General features: G+C 39.3%; 1 protein-coding gene and 1 long non-coding RNA gene across 7 annotated transcripts in view; one reads left to right on the plus strand and one right to left on the minus strand.

The window, feature by feature from the left end:
- The window catches only part of LOC131384514 (uncharacterized), a 62,757-nt gene extending 59,526 nt beyond the window's left edge, over positions 1–3,231 (plus strand). Inside the window, exon 3 of the long non-coding RNA XR_009215430.1 lies at positions 3,089–3,231. This is a non-coding gene — a long non-coding RNA (uncharacterized LOC131384514). The remainder of the gene's footprint in view (positions 1–3,088) is intronic.
- The window catches only part of ASTN2 (astrotactin 2), a 1,008,266-nt gene that overhangs the window by 243,535 nt on the left and 748,595 nt on the right, over positions 1–16,136 (minus strand). The window lies entirely within an intron of this gene.

A 16,136-nucleotide genomic window follows, 5' to 3' on the forward strand; every position in this document is an offset into this window, starting at 1 on the left:
ATATGTATATACAGCATCTCACTCTGTCACTTGGGTTGAAGTCAGTGGCACAATCTCAGCTCACTGAAATCTCTGCCTCCTGGGCTTAAGTAATCCCCCCGCCACAGCCTCCCAAGCAGCTGGGACCACAGACACATGCCACTACACCTGGCTAATGTTTTCTTTTTTTTTTTTTTTCTTGTTGTTGTTGTTGTTTTGTATTTTTTGGTAGAGACAGCGTTTTGCCATGTTGCCCAGGCTGGTCTTGAACTCCTGAGCTCAAGCAATCTGCCCACCTCAGCCTCCCAAAGTGCTGGGATTATAGACATGAGCCACCGCACCTGACCTATTAAGGTTTCATATTACAGATCCTCATAGCATCCTATTCTCTGTATCACCTATTAATGTCTCGAGATTGTAAACTACATGAAGGAAAAGACAGCATCAGTTTTGCTGATCCCATATCCATCTTTCACAGTACCTGGAACACAGCAGGCTTTCAAAAATATTTTAAATATTTGTTAAATATATAGTAAACATATGTACCCTGTGCTGCCTTATCCAAGCATCGATGAACCTAAGAGCCAGAATTAGTAAATTACAAGGACGATAACTAATAAATGATTGTAGTCAATATACAACCTCTTCCCAAAGTAAAATTAGTGCTCTGATCAAAAGGTCAACAGATGAATAGCTGAGCACTTTTCCAGTTGCTCTGACCCTCTCTAGGTTTTCGTGTAGGCCCTTGCCATTAAGTGAATGGGAGAGTTAGGTTAAAAAACGGTGTCTTTAACAGGCCAAGGAAAAAGAACATTTTTGAAGAGACTTATCCTCTGTTCACATTTCCCATCCCTCTGAACAATGCTTCCAAAATAGGATCATGTCGGGTTTCAAGCCCAATTCAGTTCCAATGACACTACAACCCATTCATTTGAGAACCTGCCAACTGAACTCTCTTTTTTCTCCTCCCAAATTCCTGCTGGGTATTATTTTGTTGCCACCAAAAAAAAAAAAAAAAAAAAAAGCCTCAGTTGAAGTGACAACTCCTTGTTGGGAGGGCAGCCAGGGCTTTTCGGCAGGAGGTGATGGCACCGCTTGCCCTCATCCAGAAAACAAAACAAAGCATCAGACTAAGGGCTTCTGGGAGAGCCAAAGCTGCACGGATGTTTGTTCAATATTCGGCAACGGTGCAGGGCGCTGCCTCCCTAGTCAGACAGGCTTGCTTTGGCAATAGGTTTGCACTTGAAGCATTTAAAAGCTCCACAGGGACCAGAGGGGCTCAAATTAGAAACATTAAGGGAGAGGGGAAAGGGGTGAGACTTTTATATCATAAAGAACGGCCTTTATTACAGCAATGGCCTCCCAGGAATTACTGAAATTGGATCATTTCTTAGGCGGAGTTACTGTCTCCTGTTGGAGGAAAGCAATTGCTCTGAGGCCTGACTCAAGGACCCACACAAATATCTTTAAGAAGGGGAAAATAGCCAGCTGAAATGCCATTAGCAAGGCCTGCACTTCTGTGTTGTGCAATATGAACTTCTCAGCTGAACAATCAAAGTCCAGCATCATTAGTGTGCCCTTTATAAATAATAGTACCAATATAAAAGAGTTATTGTGAGGATTAAGTAAGGGGCCTGGAACAAGTTAAGCACTCAGTAAGTATTATTTGTTATTGTTGTTGTTGCTGTAGTTGTCATAATTGCATTGCTGTTGTTGTTACATGACATTAAAATTGAAATTTCTGTTCAGACAGCAAGGCCTAATAGAAGTAAAATTCCAAAGTCATGCCCCTAGATGCAGAATTTACAAAGGAGAGGAAATCTAACCAATTTCGTAACTCTAGAAACCTCAGCCAGAACAAAGACATAAAAAGAGGTTAGGCCAGACATGGTGGCTCACGCCTGTAATCCCAATACTTTGGGAGGCCAAGGCAGGTGAACCACTTGAGCTCAGAAGTTTGAAACCAGCCTGGCCAACATGGCAAAACCCCACCCCGACGAAAAACACAAAAATTAGCTGGGCGTGTTGGCACACACCTGTAATCTCAGTTATTTGGGAGGCTGAGGCACGAGAATCACTTGAACCTGGGAGGTGGAGGTTGCAGTAAACCGAGATTCTGCCACTGCATTCCAGCTTGGGTGACAGAGTGAGACCCTGCCTCAGAAAAAAAAAAAAAAAAAAGAATATAAAAGAAGAAAAGAGCGGTCAGAAAGTAGCAAGAAAAGATTTTTTTTTTCTTGAGATGGAGTCTTGCTCTATCACCCAGGTTGGAGTGCAGTGGCCCAATCTCGGCTCACTGCAACCTCCACCTCCTGGATTCAAGCAATTCTCCCTCAGCCTCCTGAGTAGCTGGGACTACATGTACATGCCACCATGCCTGGTTAATTTTTGTATTTGCAAGAAGAGATTTGAGAAAGTTTGTTTTTTGTTTTGTTTTTGTTTTGTTTTGTTTTGTTTTGTTTTTGCAAAGAACTATTACCATGTTTGGAGTCTTCAGCACCCTAGCCAGCTCAAGTGTTACATGCTATCTTCTAACTCTAAGTTTTGTGAGAGGAACCCTCAGGAGTGCCACTTGGAGAACTTGGATATATTCTTAGCAACTGGCAAGAAAATGGACTAGGTTCTATCTTCACCTGAAAAAGCTGTAGTGGCCTATACCAACAGAACAGAAGGAGCTGCATGGGGATTAGCCCAAACCCCCAGAGGTTGCCCAGTGAAAAATGCTTGCTTCCTCTGAACTGTATATGGGTCACACAGAAGAAAGAACTGGCCTGGAACTGTTTTAAGCCCTACCCAAGAGGAATCTAACACAGTGATGGGTCCCCCACAGTGAATCTCCATGAGGTAGGAAGCCAGAGAAACAGTAGGTAGGAAGGGATCACTGAAGCCAGCCAAAGAGAAATGGCACTGTTCCAGGTCTTACGAGAAGTCCCAAGCAATGGGGACCGCTGAAAATCCCGTGAACAAGCCCCCAAGAGAAACGGCCAGCTTTATAAAGATGCCAGGACCAGAGACTGCAAAGCTAGGTAAAATAATTCTGAAGCAAGTATGACCTTCCTAATCCTGACCACCACTCTCTTTTTTTTTTTTTTTTGCTTGTACTGTGAAGGAAGGGGAAGAAGAGGTGCAAAGTAAAGAAAGAGCATGAAGGCCAGCCATTCCCACCTCTTAATGCTCCTATTGGGAAAGATATGGAGATTTTATTTGTCAAAAGATTTGATTAAAATATTGGACTGGAAATCCTAATTCCTGATTTGAAAGTATGTTAGCAATGTAAAATATCGATAGTGCTGCTGCCTATTCCATAAGTGATAATAGATTAGATGTGGTCTGCTAAGATTTTCATCTAGAGGTAGAGGAAAATTATCCCAGTAAACATATCACAAAGAGTGGCGGAATCAACTCATACGTATATACTTTTGAGCATACTTGTTTTCACAGACTATCTTTTGACTATTCTCAATTTGCACTATGAACTGAACCGTTTATATCCTCATTATAGTACATGTCACATTTTTATTATTTGATTTAATATAATAATTAAATGAATATATTTCTCTCCAAATATACCATAAGTTTCATGAGAACAAGGACCATGGCCATTTTTAATGAACACTTGCATTCCAAGCACAGAGTTCACTGTTTGATATCATGTAGACAGTCTGCAGGTAAATATATGAACAAATGAATAAATGAATGCATAAATCTGACTCCTGTTCCACTAGTGTAATGCTTATCAGACTTCAGACCAACTATCCCAATTTATCACCACAGCCCCAAAGACAGTTGTTCTTTGTTTTATTTTATTAATAAACACTTGATAGATCAGAGAGGTAAAGTAACGTGACCAAAGTCACACAGCTAGCAACTAGTCTAGCTATTTCTACCCAGTTTTTCTGTTCTTTCCACTGTCCATATTTCCTCTCTGAAAAACTTTGAGCACCGGTTTTCACTCCTACCAGATGAGTCATATCCGTTCCAAATATTTGTATCTTCCCATTACCTCCCACCCCCAGGCAATGCCCCCAATCTCCCCCACCCATTTGCATGGGCTAATAGGGTCCCCTGGGTGGAAAGCATTCTAAAGGTCACCTGGTCAGAAATCCCATCTGATTTTTCATTTACCACCAAATAATCCTCCAATTTATTCTTGGACATTTCTAAAGATGTGGAAATCAGTACCTTTCTAAGCCTCAAGTTCCACTGTGGAAAGGCTCTATTAAACTTAGACTAACTTCTCATCCAGGAACCACACTTCTCATCCTAAGCATCAGACCCAAGCCCAGAGTTGTGTACTTTACGCTATTAGATGCCTTATCTACAGTACTCACGCCTGGACTGTAGTTGGGGTGTGGGGTCATACTAAAATTAAACAATTAACTAACTAGGTAGATGAAATTCCTATCCCAGTAACTATAGGGCATTATTGGGTGGCTTCTGAGAAAGTATATGTGTAGGAGTATGTGTATGTTGTGGTGTATGTGTTGTGTTCATATTGCAAGCGCGCGCACACACACACACACACACACACACACATTTGGGGAATGGAAAGAGAAGCAACAGTGGAGATTCCAAAAATAAGAAGACAGAATTATAAAACTGCCAAACCCTAGGACAACTGATCTCCTAATCTAAGTGAATTTGGAAGCTCTTCCCCTAAATGTATAAGTAATAAGCACTATTACAGAGGGGCAGCTATAAAATTCCATCTTTTTCGTTTTCTAGCTGGGTGACTTTGGAAAAAGACCTTAACCTCTCTAAGGCTCCATTTCCTCATCTGTAAAATGCTAATAATTTTAGTACCTAAATATTGGATTATTTGGAGGATAAATGAGAAACAGAACTTAATGAAAAATATCCAATGCTAGAGTGTCAAGAGCATCATCAGAGGTCATTTGTTCCAGCCCTTGGCATTCATCCTAGCATTATTCAATTCTTGTACATGTCTGAATCTATAAATCTTCCCTTGAAACCTTCCTGATGCTTTAACTGTCAAAAATTTCCCCTTAAATTACCTGTCTTCTACCTACAAGAAGACAGTAGACCAGGGCAGAATTGAATGCGTAAGTCCAAAACTGTTGAGTTAGACTACCTGATTTCAAATCTTAGTCAAGTCACTTCACCTCTCCAACATTAGTTTGTTCATTTGTAAAATGGGGATACTAACTCCTCATCCAACTCTTCTAGGAATAAAACAAAAGATGTTGTGTTAGCCCATTTTCACCTATGATCTCACACAGTTCTCCATCATCCTACAAAGTAGGGATTGTTGCCCCCTTTTACAAATGAGAGAACTGAGGCACAGAGTGATAAAGTATAACTTGCAAGAGGATACCTGTCTTCAAGTGAAAGCAGTTAAATTTCTGAGGCATGTCATACTCTCTGTGGGAGAGGGACCCCTGGACACTGCCCAGTAGCCTAGTAGTGGCCAGTGTCTTGGCCAGAATCAGGAATCAGTTGGCATTGAAGGTTAACATTTACTTCTTCCTCCTGAGACAAGGCAGGTTGTGGCCAGTAACAGGAGGCTGAAAAAGAAGGTCATATGTGATCTCCTGCTGCCCTCTAGTGCCTACTTAAGATGATTGCTCTGGGGAAACCTCTGTTCTGATCCTTTCTTGCCAAAGAAGGATCATTGCGTGCAAAGCAACTTGCACTGAGGGAAGCCAGGGAAACAGTAAAAGCTAGCTATGATACAAGGAAGCTTAGTGAGATGACTAAAATAATTCTGAAAGAGCATTTGCTGAGAAGGCCTATTCAGTGCCAGGTTTACAGCTAGGCACAAGGGGGGCAAATATGAATGACGATTTGTTTCAACCCTTGTGGTACTCAAGGGTAGAGATCTGATGGGGCGTATTGGCTGGGAAGGAAAAAACAGAGATGCAGAAGGAGACGATGAAGATATGGCAGAGAGAAAAGGTAACTGATGGAGCAGGATCTTAAAGAAGACAGTAAGAGAAAAAATTCCAAGGTGGTAATGGAACGGATGCGGTCTGAACTTCATATACATCTGGATGTGAAATTCAGTTTGGTCAAAACTAGGCATGCAACCAGGGCCTCTTTGTATAGTTACACAAGTTGAGCTCTGTAAAAAGGTGACTCACTCATAGGTGGGAATTGAACAATGAGAATACGTGGACACAGGAAGGGGAACATCACACACCAGAGCCTGTTGTGGGGTGGGGGGAGGGGGGAGGGATAAAATTAGGAGATATACCTAATGTAAATGATGAGTTAATGGGTGCAGCACACCAACATGGCACACATATACATATGTAACAAACCTGCACATTGTGCACATGTACCCTAGAACTTAAAGTATAATAAAAAAAAATATATATATATATAGGTGACAAGGCAAAAGGGTGGATGGGGACTAAATCCACCCTCAGCTTCACGTGCCATGCTCCTGCAATTGAATACAAGTAGAGGAGCTCCTCTTCCTAATTCATATAAAAGGTAACTTACAGGCTAGCCACAGCCCTGTGTGTGACCATAGACAAGCTTCTTCCTCATAGTAGTCTCTGCTTTTTATGTATAAAATAGGCTAATATCATTGACAATATAAAGTTGTTGAGATTTAAGATAATGGGCTGGGTGCAGTGGCTCAAGCCTGTAATTCTAACACTTTGGGAGGCTAAGGTGGGCGGATCACCTGAGGTCAGGAGTTTGAGACAAGCCTGGCCAATATGGTGAAACCCCGTCTCCACTAAAAGTACAAAAATTAGCTGGGTGTGGTGGTGGGCACCTGTAATCCCAGCTACTCGGGAGGCGGAGGCAGTAGAATCACTTCAACCCGGGAGGCAGAGTTTGCAGTAAGCAGAGATTACACCATTGCACTCCAGCCTGGGCAACGAAAGTGAGACTCCATCTCAAAAAAAATAAAAATAAAAATAATGTAGGGTCATGCCAGACATTTAATAGCCACCCAAAACATGCTAGTTCTTGTTATTATTACTATTACTAGTATTATTCTAACAACATAGTCTTATTTTTAATGCAGTTTTATTTTTAAGATGGTGATAGGAAAAGTACTTGGAAAAGGGAGAAAACAGAAAAAAAATCACATTTCCCAATCTTGAATTCTTTGCCAAACACAAGACATTGTGGATCTCATGGAATCCTCACAACAGTGCCTTGGACAAGTAATGTCGTAATTTTTTACAACTATAATATACAGCTGAAAAAACAGTTTCCAAGAAGTGACAGACTGCAGTCAAAGGTCATTAGGCATTCAAAGTCTGACTCCAGAGCCCCTTTTCTGTCCAAAGGAGCTGAGATGGATCACTAATAGGAGAACTGCCTTCTTTTTCTTGGGATCAAGTTCTTTTACTTTCTTGAAAACTCTGTTTAAAACTTACCCCTCAAGAACAGATTCCAAGATTAGTTCCTTCCCAATTCCTTCCTCCTCCTTCCAATCACTTCTCAGGCTAGAGGTCAAAGAGGAAATGCTCAGAAAAGATTATTCTTGGTAAAGGCTTACGGAATTGGAGGCCTCTGAGATGCTAATGGCCTGCTTTAGATAAAGACTCCCAGATTGTCCGACTTGAACATGTTTGAAGCAGGAGAGCAGACCAACAAGGTATACCAGCCCACCTTGGGGCCAGTAAGAGGCCACTTTGGGGCCAGTGGGAGGTTGCCAGTTTCAAACATCCAGGAGGGTATGAACATCAGCTGGAGTTATCTAGGAACCATTAGTCAGTAAAGGAAACCATTGAAAACAAGCTGCCACTCTCTTACCGCTTTCCTGGGGGTTCACAGTCTTGCTTTCACATTTCTAACTCCTTATTTTTAACAAAATGTTAAAAATACTCATATTAAAAGACAACCTTTAAACATGTTACCAGGCATTACTTTTGGAGAACATGTTCAAGATTGAGTTACTTCTCGGTTAGCTCCCCTCTGCCCTGTAACTCTGCTGCTAGGGGCAGGGAGAAGGATTAATGAGCCCACTCAACACAATATAAAAGGGCTGAAACTCATAGAAATTTCCTGTCTTACATTGAGGCAATCAGTAAAATTAATATTAACAATAGCTGCAGTTTTACAGGCACATATTCCAGGCCAGATATTCTGCTACTTGATTTGCATACATTATGCGCTTTGGTCTCTATAAATCCTAACAATGAGAGGTAGGTTTCATTATTGCTTTTTAAAGATGAGTAAATGGAAGCTCACAGAGGGAAAATCAGGGATCCAAGAACATCTGGATTGCCATTGTGACCTTCCTTATTTCTAAGCATTCTTCCACAATATTAGGCTGCCTCCCACTCTGCTACATTGCTAGAGATTCAAGTTCAGGCAGTTATAAATTCTGGAAATTGAATACGCAATTTCTGTTGCTTCTGCCCATTACATCACAGTAATCAGCAATAAATCTCTTACCATAGTAGTCTATGGACAATCAATAGGTAATTGGTTGAAAAACTATGAAGCACCCAAACAGTGGGGTACTATGTACTTAAAAATGAATTAGAATAATATTGTATGTGATTGGAGTAATCACAAATATATTTTACCAAATGGAAAAAAGGAAAGTGCAGAACAGTGTTTAAGGTTTTTTTTTTTTTTTATATATAGGCACAGGGCCTCAATATGTTGCCTAGGTTGGTCTCGAACTTGTAAGCTCAAGCAATCCACCCTCCTTGGCCTCCCAAAGTGTTGGGATTATGGTGTGAGCTACTATTTCAGCCCAGAGCAGTGTTTAGAGTGCTCTCTTTTGTATAGAAATATATATATATATATATATATATATATAATATATATGTATATGTATATATGTACATAAATTTTTTATTAGGAAACACTGACAGGTTACCCAAACCTAATAAAATAGTTATCTACAGGGGAAACAAGAAAACAAGGTCCAGGGATAAGAATAGAAGCCAGAGTTTTGTAGTATATCTTCATTTATAAGTTTTAGCTTTGCACCACATAGAAGTTTTACATACTTTTTTTAAATCACAAAAGAAAAACAGAAACAATCTCTACAAATTATATACCCACTGAAAAAATATCTCTAACTCTACATTAGTGTTGATATAACTCTTTAGAGAAAGTAACAATTTAGAGTGGCTTTTAAATGCAGTATTTTGATTTTACAGTTTAGTGAGGAATATTCCAAACACAAAATGATCTGCAAATCTAGATTTAATGGTCTTATCACTAGCTGTAATATTGGTGATAGATAGCTTGGATGTTTGTCCCCTCCAAATTTCATGTTGAAATGTAATCCCCAGTGTTGGAGGTGAGACGGGGTAGGATGTGTTTGGGTCATGGGCATGGATCCCTCATCAATGGCTTGGTGCTCTCCCTGTGATAATGAGTTACTTCGAGATCTGATTGTTAAAAAGTCTGGGACCTCCCTCCCTCTCTCTTTCCTGCTCCCTCTCTCTTGCCATGTGATACACCTACTCTTCCACCACCTTCCACCATGACTAAGAGCTTCCTGAAGCCTTACCAGAAGCTAAGCAGATGCTGGTGCCATGTTTGTACAGCCTGCAGAACTGTGAGCCAAATAAACTTTTTTTCCTTATAAATTACTCAGTCTCAGGTATTGCTTTATAGTGACACAAAATGGACTGATACAATTGGTATTGCTATTTTGAAATAATTACCTGTCTGCTGTGAGCTATAGCAAGTAAGCCATTACGTTACTGTGATTGGGAACTAAGCTTTTTCAGCATTACGGACAACTAATTTAGGTATTAAGAAGAGTTATGAAAAATTACATAAACTGAAATTTCAGTTGGAAATCATAAAAACTTACGACTTGTTTTTCTCTTTGAAAAAATAAAAACATTTCATAGCTCTGCCTACTGAAAAGGCCTAGAAATAATGATAATGTACTAGGCAATAAATACCCCTACTGCCCAGACTCTGGTTTCTAAATGCTATTTTTCATTAAAAGGAACAAAGGATACTTGGAAAAATTCCTGAATCCAAGTCTGGAACAAGTATGGTACAAGCTGAGCCTGGGATGTTTTGTTGTAACAAAAAACAAGGTCAGGACTAATGAAGTCATTTCAAAAGGACATACAAACCAACTTAAAGGGAATCACATTGGCCTAACATTAAACAATTTGAACAAGGAAAACAATAATAATTGCAACTGATTTAAATTTATCAAACAAATACACTTCCATTAATTCATAATGTTCTGAAAACTGAAACCAAAGCCAAACCAAAACCAAGAAACAAATAAAAACCAAATTAACAAAGCTCATCAGTTACTATTGGAGACTGCTAGGAGACAAACATATTATTCTAAAAATTGATAAAAGAATGAAGTATCAGCCATGCTTTGAACTGGATTTCAGGGTAACCATATTTTTTATGGAAATATTGCAGGTAATAAGAGCAGTAATAATGACAGAACCACAAAATTACCATTTCATAATTTCTAATAAAAGAATAGATCTAGACAACTATCATCAATGAATCCTAAAACTGCTAGGAGAAAGGCTGAGAAAATTTCTAATGAATGGATTGGACTGATAGGTACTTGACTTGCTGATCAAACTTAATGTGACTAAAAGTAGTACAACAGGCATTAAGTGCCTCTGATATGATTCTCTAAGATGTACACGGCACTGCCTGTGTAATTCAGGTGGTACTCCTTGGTTGATAGAATTTGGGGGTCTGCAGACTTGTATAGGGAAAAGAACATACCTTTATTTTTAGTATCTTATCATTGCAATGTACTATTCCCTTAAATTATGAATGCCATTAACAAAATATAGTAGTATGAACATTTCCTATGACTTTGACATAATGAAACTCACATATACTTCTATCACATTAGTTATTACAAATCTAAAAATACTTATGGTTGACCAAACTTAGAATTATGATAGTTAGACTGTCCACTAGATCTTGTCATTAATAAAGATGCACATATATTACTGTATCGTACTTTTAAAATATTTTGATAGTTATATATTGACATAATTTCTTTCTTTTATAGTCTTTTGTATTTTATTTTATGCATTTTAAAATGTTTTTCTGAGAAAAGGGGTTATAGTTTTCATCATTCTACAAAAGGAGACTATAAGACAAAAACAGGTGATGAATCCCTAAAAAAGAGAAACAAATTAACACCATGAGGAAGCACTTAGCTAAATCTATAATTTGAATAGTTCTAAAGGACAAATGAGCCAACATCTTCAACAAATAACAACATGGGCAAAATTAAAGTGTGGAACTATTATAGATTAAAAGAACACCATATAGACATTTTGATCCATATTATTTATTTATACTTATTTATTCTTTTTTTTTTTTTTTTTGAGACAGAGTCTTGCTCTGTCACCCAGGCTGGGGTGTAGTGGTGTGATCTTGGCTCACTGCAACTTCCACCTCCTGTGTTCAAGCTATTCTCCTGCCTCAGCCTCCCAAGTAGCTGGGACTACAGGTGTGCACCACCACTCCTGGCTAATTTTTGTATTTTTAATAGAGACAGGATTTCACTATGTTGGCCAGGCTGGTCTTGAACTCCTGACCTCAAGTGATCCACCCACCTCAGCCTCTCAAAATGCTGGGATTACAGTCGTGAACCACCACACCTGGCCTTGATCCGTATTCAAATATACAGACTATGAAAGATATTTTTGAAGCAGTTAAGGTAATTTGAATATGAAATGCTAGATGTGATAATGATGTTGAGCTTATGTTAAAAAAAACTATCTGTTTGCAATATACACTGGGATATTTACAGAAGGAATAATATAATGCTGTATCTGGGATTTGCTTTAAAAGTCTCTAGCAACAAAAAAACAAATTGCAGATAAGCAATAGCTGAAGCAAAGTTGGTAAAATATTGACAACAATTATTGCTAGGTGATGAATACATAGAGATTTATTATACCATTTTCTCTCCTTGTGTGTACTTAAAATCTTCCCTAATAAAACATTGAGAAAAGACGGCTGCCAGATTACACAAAATTGAAAAGGAAAATTATTGCTGGGAAATAGAATGAGGGGAGATTTTTCATATTCTACATTATGTACTGTTTTGATTCTTTCTTGTAAATGTGTGCTCACTTGTATTGTTTTTTAAAGACTATTTTTAGAACACCTTTAGGTTCACAGAAAAATTGAAATGAAGAGACAGAAAATTTCTCTATTTTCGTGCCCTCCCACTCACCTGCCACATAGCTTCCCCTGTTATCAACATCCCCAACAGAGTGGTACATTTGTTACAATTGATGAACGTACACTGACATATCATAATCACTTGAAGTCCATAATTTATCATAGTAATCAGTGCTGATGTTGAACATTCTATGGGTTTGTACAAATGTATAATGACACGTATCTACCACTGTAGTACCATGCAGAGTATTTTCACTGCCCTAAAAATACCGTGTGCTCCACCTATTCATCCATATCCCCTGCTCCCAACTCCTGGAAACCTGGAAACTCCTGAAATCTTTAGTCTCCACAGTTTTACCTTTTCCAGAATGTCATACAGTGGGAATCATAGAGTATGTAGATTTCAGATTGGCTTTTTTTTTTTTTTTTTTTTTTTTGAGACAGTCTCACTGTGTCACCCAGGCTGGGGTACAGTAGCACAATCTTGGGTCACTGCAACCTCTGCCCCCCAGGTTCAAGCGATTCTCCCGCCTCAGCCTCCTGAGTAGCTGGGATTATAGGCACCCGCCATCATGCCCGGCCGCCTTCTTTTACTTACTAATATGCATTTAAGCTTCCTCCATGTATTTTCATGTTTAGAAGCTCATTGCTTTTTATTGCTCAACATAGTACATTGTCTGGATGTACCACAAGCTATTTATCCATTCACCTATGAAGGACATATTGGTTGCTCTCAAGTTTGGGCAATTATGAATAAAGCTGCTATAAATATCCATGTGCAGGTTTTTGTGTGGATATATGTTTTCAACTCCTTTGGACAAATACCAAGGAGCATAATTGCAAAGATCACATGGTAAGACTATGATTTAAGGGACATAAGAGGAATGCAGTATTTTGCTAGGACAGATGTAAGGATGGCTGGGCTTAGTGGGCTAGAAATGACTTAGTGTGTCAGTCAGTGAAGACAGGGAGGTAGGAGGTGAGACTCAACCCCAGAGGCAGAGACTCAGGCACCAGACCAGATTGAGGACTACCTAAAACAGGGTTAGGGGCAGAAGCAGCTTTCCATAAGATGTACCCAACAAAGTGTCATTGAGGTAGGAGGTGAGACTCAGCTCTGGAGGTGGGGATTCAGACACTGGACAAGATTGAGGACTAGCTAAAACAGGGTCAGGCGGAAGCTTTTTTCCATAAGACATGCCCACCAGTGTGCCATGTCAGTTCACCACTGCCATGGCAACACCTAAATGTTACTATCCTTTTCCATGGCAACTATCCCATGAACCAGAAGTTACCACCCTTATCCTAGGAATTTCTGCATAAATCACCCCTTAATTTGCATGTAATTAAAAGTGGGTATAAATACGTCTGCAGAGCTGCTACTTTGGACACACTGCCTATGGAGTAGCCCTGCTCTACAGAGCGCAGGACCTACGCTGCTGCTCTACACTTCAATAAAAGTTGCTATCTAAAAAACAAACAAACAAAACAGTACTTTTAGGTTTGTAAGAAACTGCCAAACCACCTTCCAAAGTGGCTGTGCATTTTGCATTCCTACCAGCAATGAACGAGAGTTCCTATGGCTCTGAATCCTTGTCAGCACTTGATGTGCAGCATCTTTTCATATGCTTATTTGCTATACATCTATCTTCTTTGGTGACATGTACATTAAAGTCTTCAGCCCATTTTTTTTTAATTGGGCTGTTTTCTTATTGTTGAGTTTTAAGAGCTCTTTATATATTTTGGATAACAGTCCTTTATTGGATGTGTCTTTTGCAAATACTTTCTCCCAGTCTTTGGCTTGTATTCTCATTATCTTGACGTTGTCTTTCACAGAGCAGTTTTTCATTTTAATGAAATCCAGCTTATCAATGATTCCTTATGTATTGTATTTTTTTTTTTTTTATTTTGAGACAGAGTCTTGCTCTGTCACCCAGTCTGGAATGCAGTGGTGTGATCTCGGCTCACTGCAACTTCCACCTCCTGGGTTCAAGCAATTCTCTGCCTCAGCCGCCCAAGTAGCTGGGATTACAGGCACGTGCCACCACGCCCAGCTAATTTTTGTATTTTTAGTAGAGACGGGGTTTCACCATGTTGGCCAGGCTGGTCTCGAACTCCTGACCTCAGGTGATCCACCTGCCTTGGCCTCCCAAAGTGTTGGGATTACAGGCATGAGCCACCGCGCCCAGCCTGCACTACTTCTCATAAAGCCACCCATCAATCAGAAACATCTATTTGGGATGCTGAACAAACAAACAAAAAAACCTTGATTGTATTAAGCTACTGAGATTTAAGGGTTTATTGTTTATAACAGCTAGTATTGTCAAACTATGTAAGTATTTAGAACATGGTAAGGAATCAATAAATGCTAGTAATCACCATGATGATGATATGATGATGATGATGATGATGACAATCCCCCTGGACAAAGGCAGGAGGTAGGAGGGCTGGTCAAGTCTGACTGAGTGGCTGGGCCAGGGGATCTTGGCCTCCCAAAGTGCTGGGATTACAGGCATAAGCCACTGCATCTGGCCTTATGTATTGTATTTTTAAAAAGCAATAACATTTTCCTATTCTTCAAAATAAAACATTAGATAAGCAGTGACATGATAATAATACGTTGGGTGGAGGTGAGGGGTTGGGTGAAGGAGACTGTATCTTTGTCTGTGGCCAGGCAGTCTTACAGATGCCAGTTGATGGAGTGGTTAATGGAAGCCACCATAAAGAGGAAAGCTGGCTGAAATACTGGAGCAAAGAGGAGCAGGAGATCTGGGACTGGGGCTGAGATGCAGGGCTTGGCAGAAATTAGGCCTATGAGAAATTTTCCCTTCAGCCTTCATTTAGCATTAAGTTGAGCTGAGGTTGTTAGCACTGCATAGGGAATTTTCTCTCGGCAATAACATTATTATTATTATTATTTCTGACCTTTGACTATCCATACTAGTTCAAACCATTACAAATTGGGTCTGGTCAATGAACATAAATGTATATGATATTAAAATAAAGCTTCAAAATTCTGAACCAGTTGTTTCCATATCAACTCAAGGAAATAAACTAGAAAGGAAAAAAAATGTATCTGCACAAGGACATTTTTGCAATCTTATTTGAGCTAGTTCAATGTTCAAAGCTGGGTCTGTCAACTCTTAGGCAGTTTGACAATTATAAAGGCCAGTAAAAAATTATTTCAAACATTTTTCATATTAAATAAATAAAATGCCAAAATTTATATTTATTAGAAAAGAAAGTTTTTGAATACCTAGAATTATTATAGATATGTATTAACTGAGTAAGAGGAACTTAGTAAATGTTTATAATTAGATAAATATAACCATCATAATGATTATATTAAGGTGGTTGATAAAATTGACTCTTTTAAAATGCTCTTTTATGCTTTAAATTTAAATTGAATTCAAACATCTATTGAGCACTTACCAAGTATCAGGTATAGGCTAGACTGAAAAATTTGGGGGCTGGGTACAACATATGGAGATTAGAGTCAGAGTTTCAGCAAAAAGTAGAACCAAGTAGACAAACAGATAATAAGAAAAGGAGGGAGGAAAGAAAAAGGGATGAAGAGAGAGAAAGTTGGGGTGGGGGGAACAACTCCAAAATGGCCTTCAACAATCCCCCCTCCTCATATTTACTACCTCCTCCACTTGAGTTACTTGCTCCCAAGCAATAGAATATGACAATATTGAGAGGATGCCACTTCTGTGATTAGGTTACAAAAGATGTAACTTCCATTGTATTAGACTCCCTCTTGCTGGCTTTAAAAAAAAACAAATGAGTCATGAAGAGGCTCATGTGGCAAAGGACGGAGGGCAGTCTCCAGCCAAAAGCCAGCAAGGAACTGAGGACTTTGGTCCAACCACCCTTAAGGAACTGAATCTCATCAAAATATATATGTCATCTTGGAAATGGCTACTTCCTCATTGCAGCCTTCAGATGAGACCACAGCTCCTGCCATTAACTTGATTGCAGTTTTGTAAGACACTATGAAGCAGAGAAACCAGATAACCTGTGCTTGGATTCCTACCTCACAAAAACTGTGAGAGGGGAAAAAAAGT

Source organism: Hylobates moloch, unplaced genomic scaffold (assembly GCF_009828535.3).
Source record: "Hylobates moloch isolate HMO894 unplaced genomic scaffold, HMol_V3 SCAFFOLD_10, whole genome shotgun sequence".
Classification (NCBI taxonomy): domain Eukaryota; kingdom Metazoa; phylum Chordata; class Mammalia; order Primates; family Hylobatidae; genus Hylobates; species Hylobates moloch.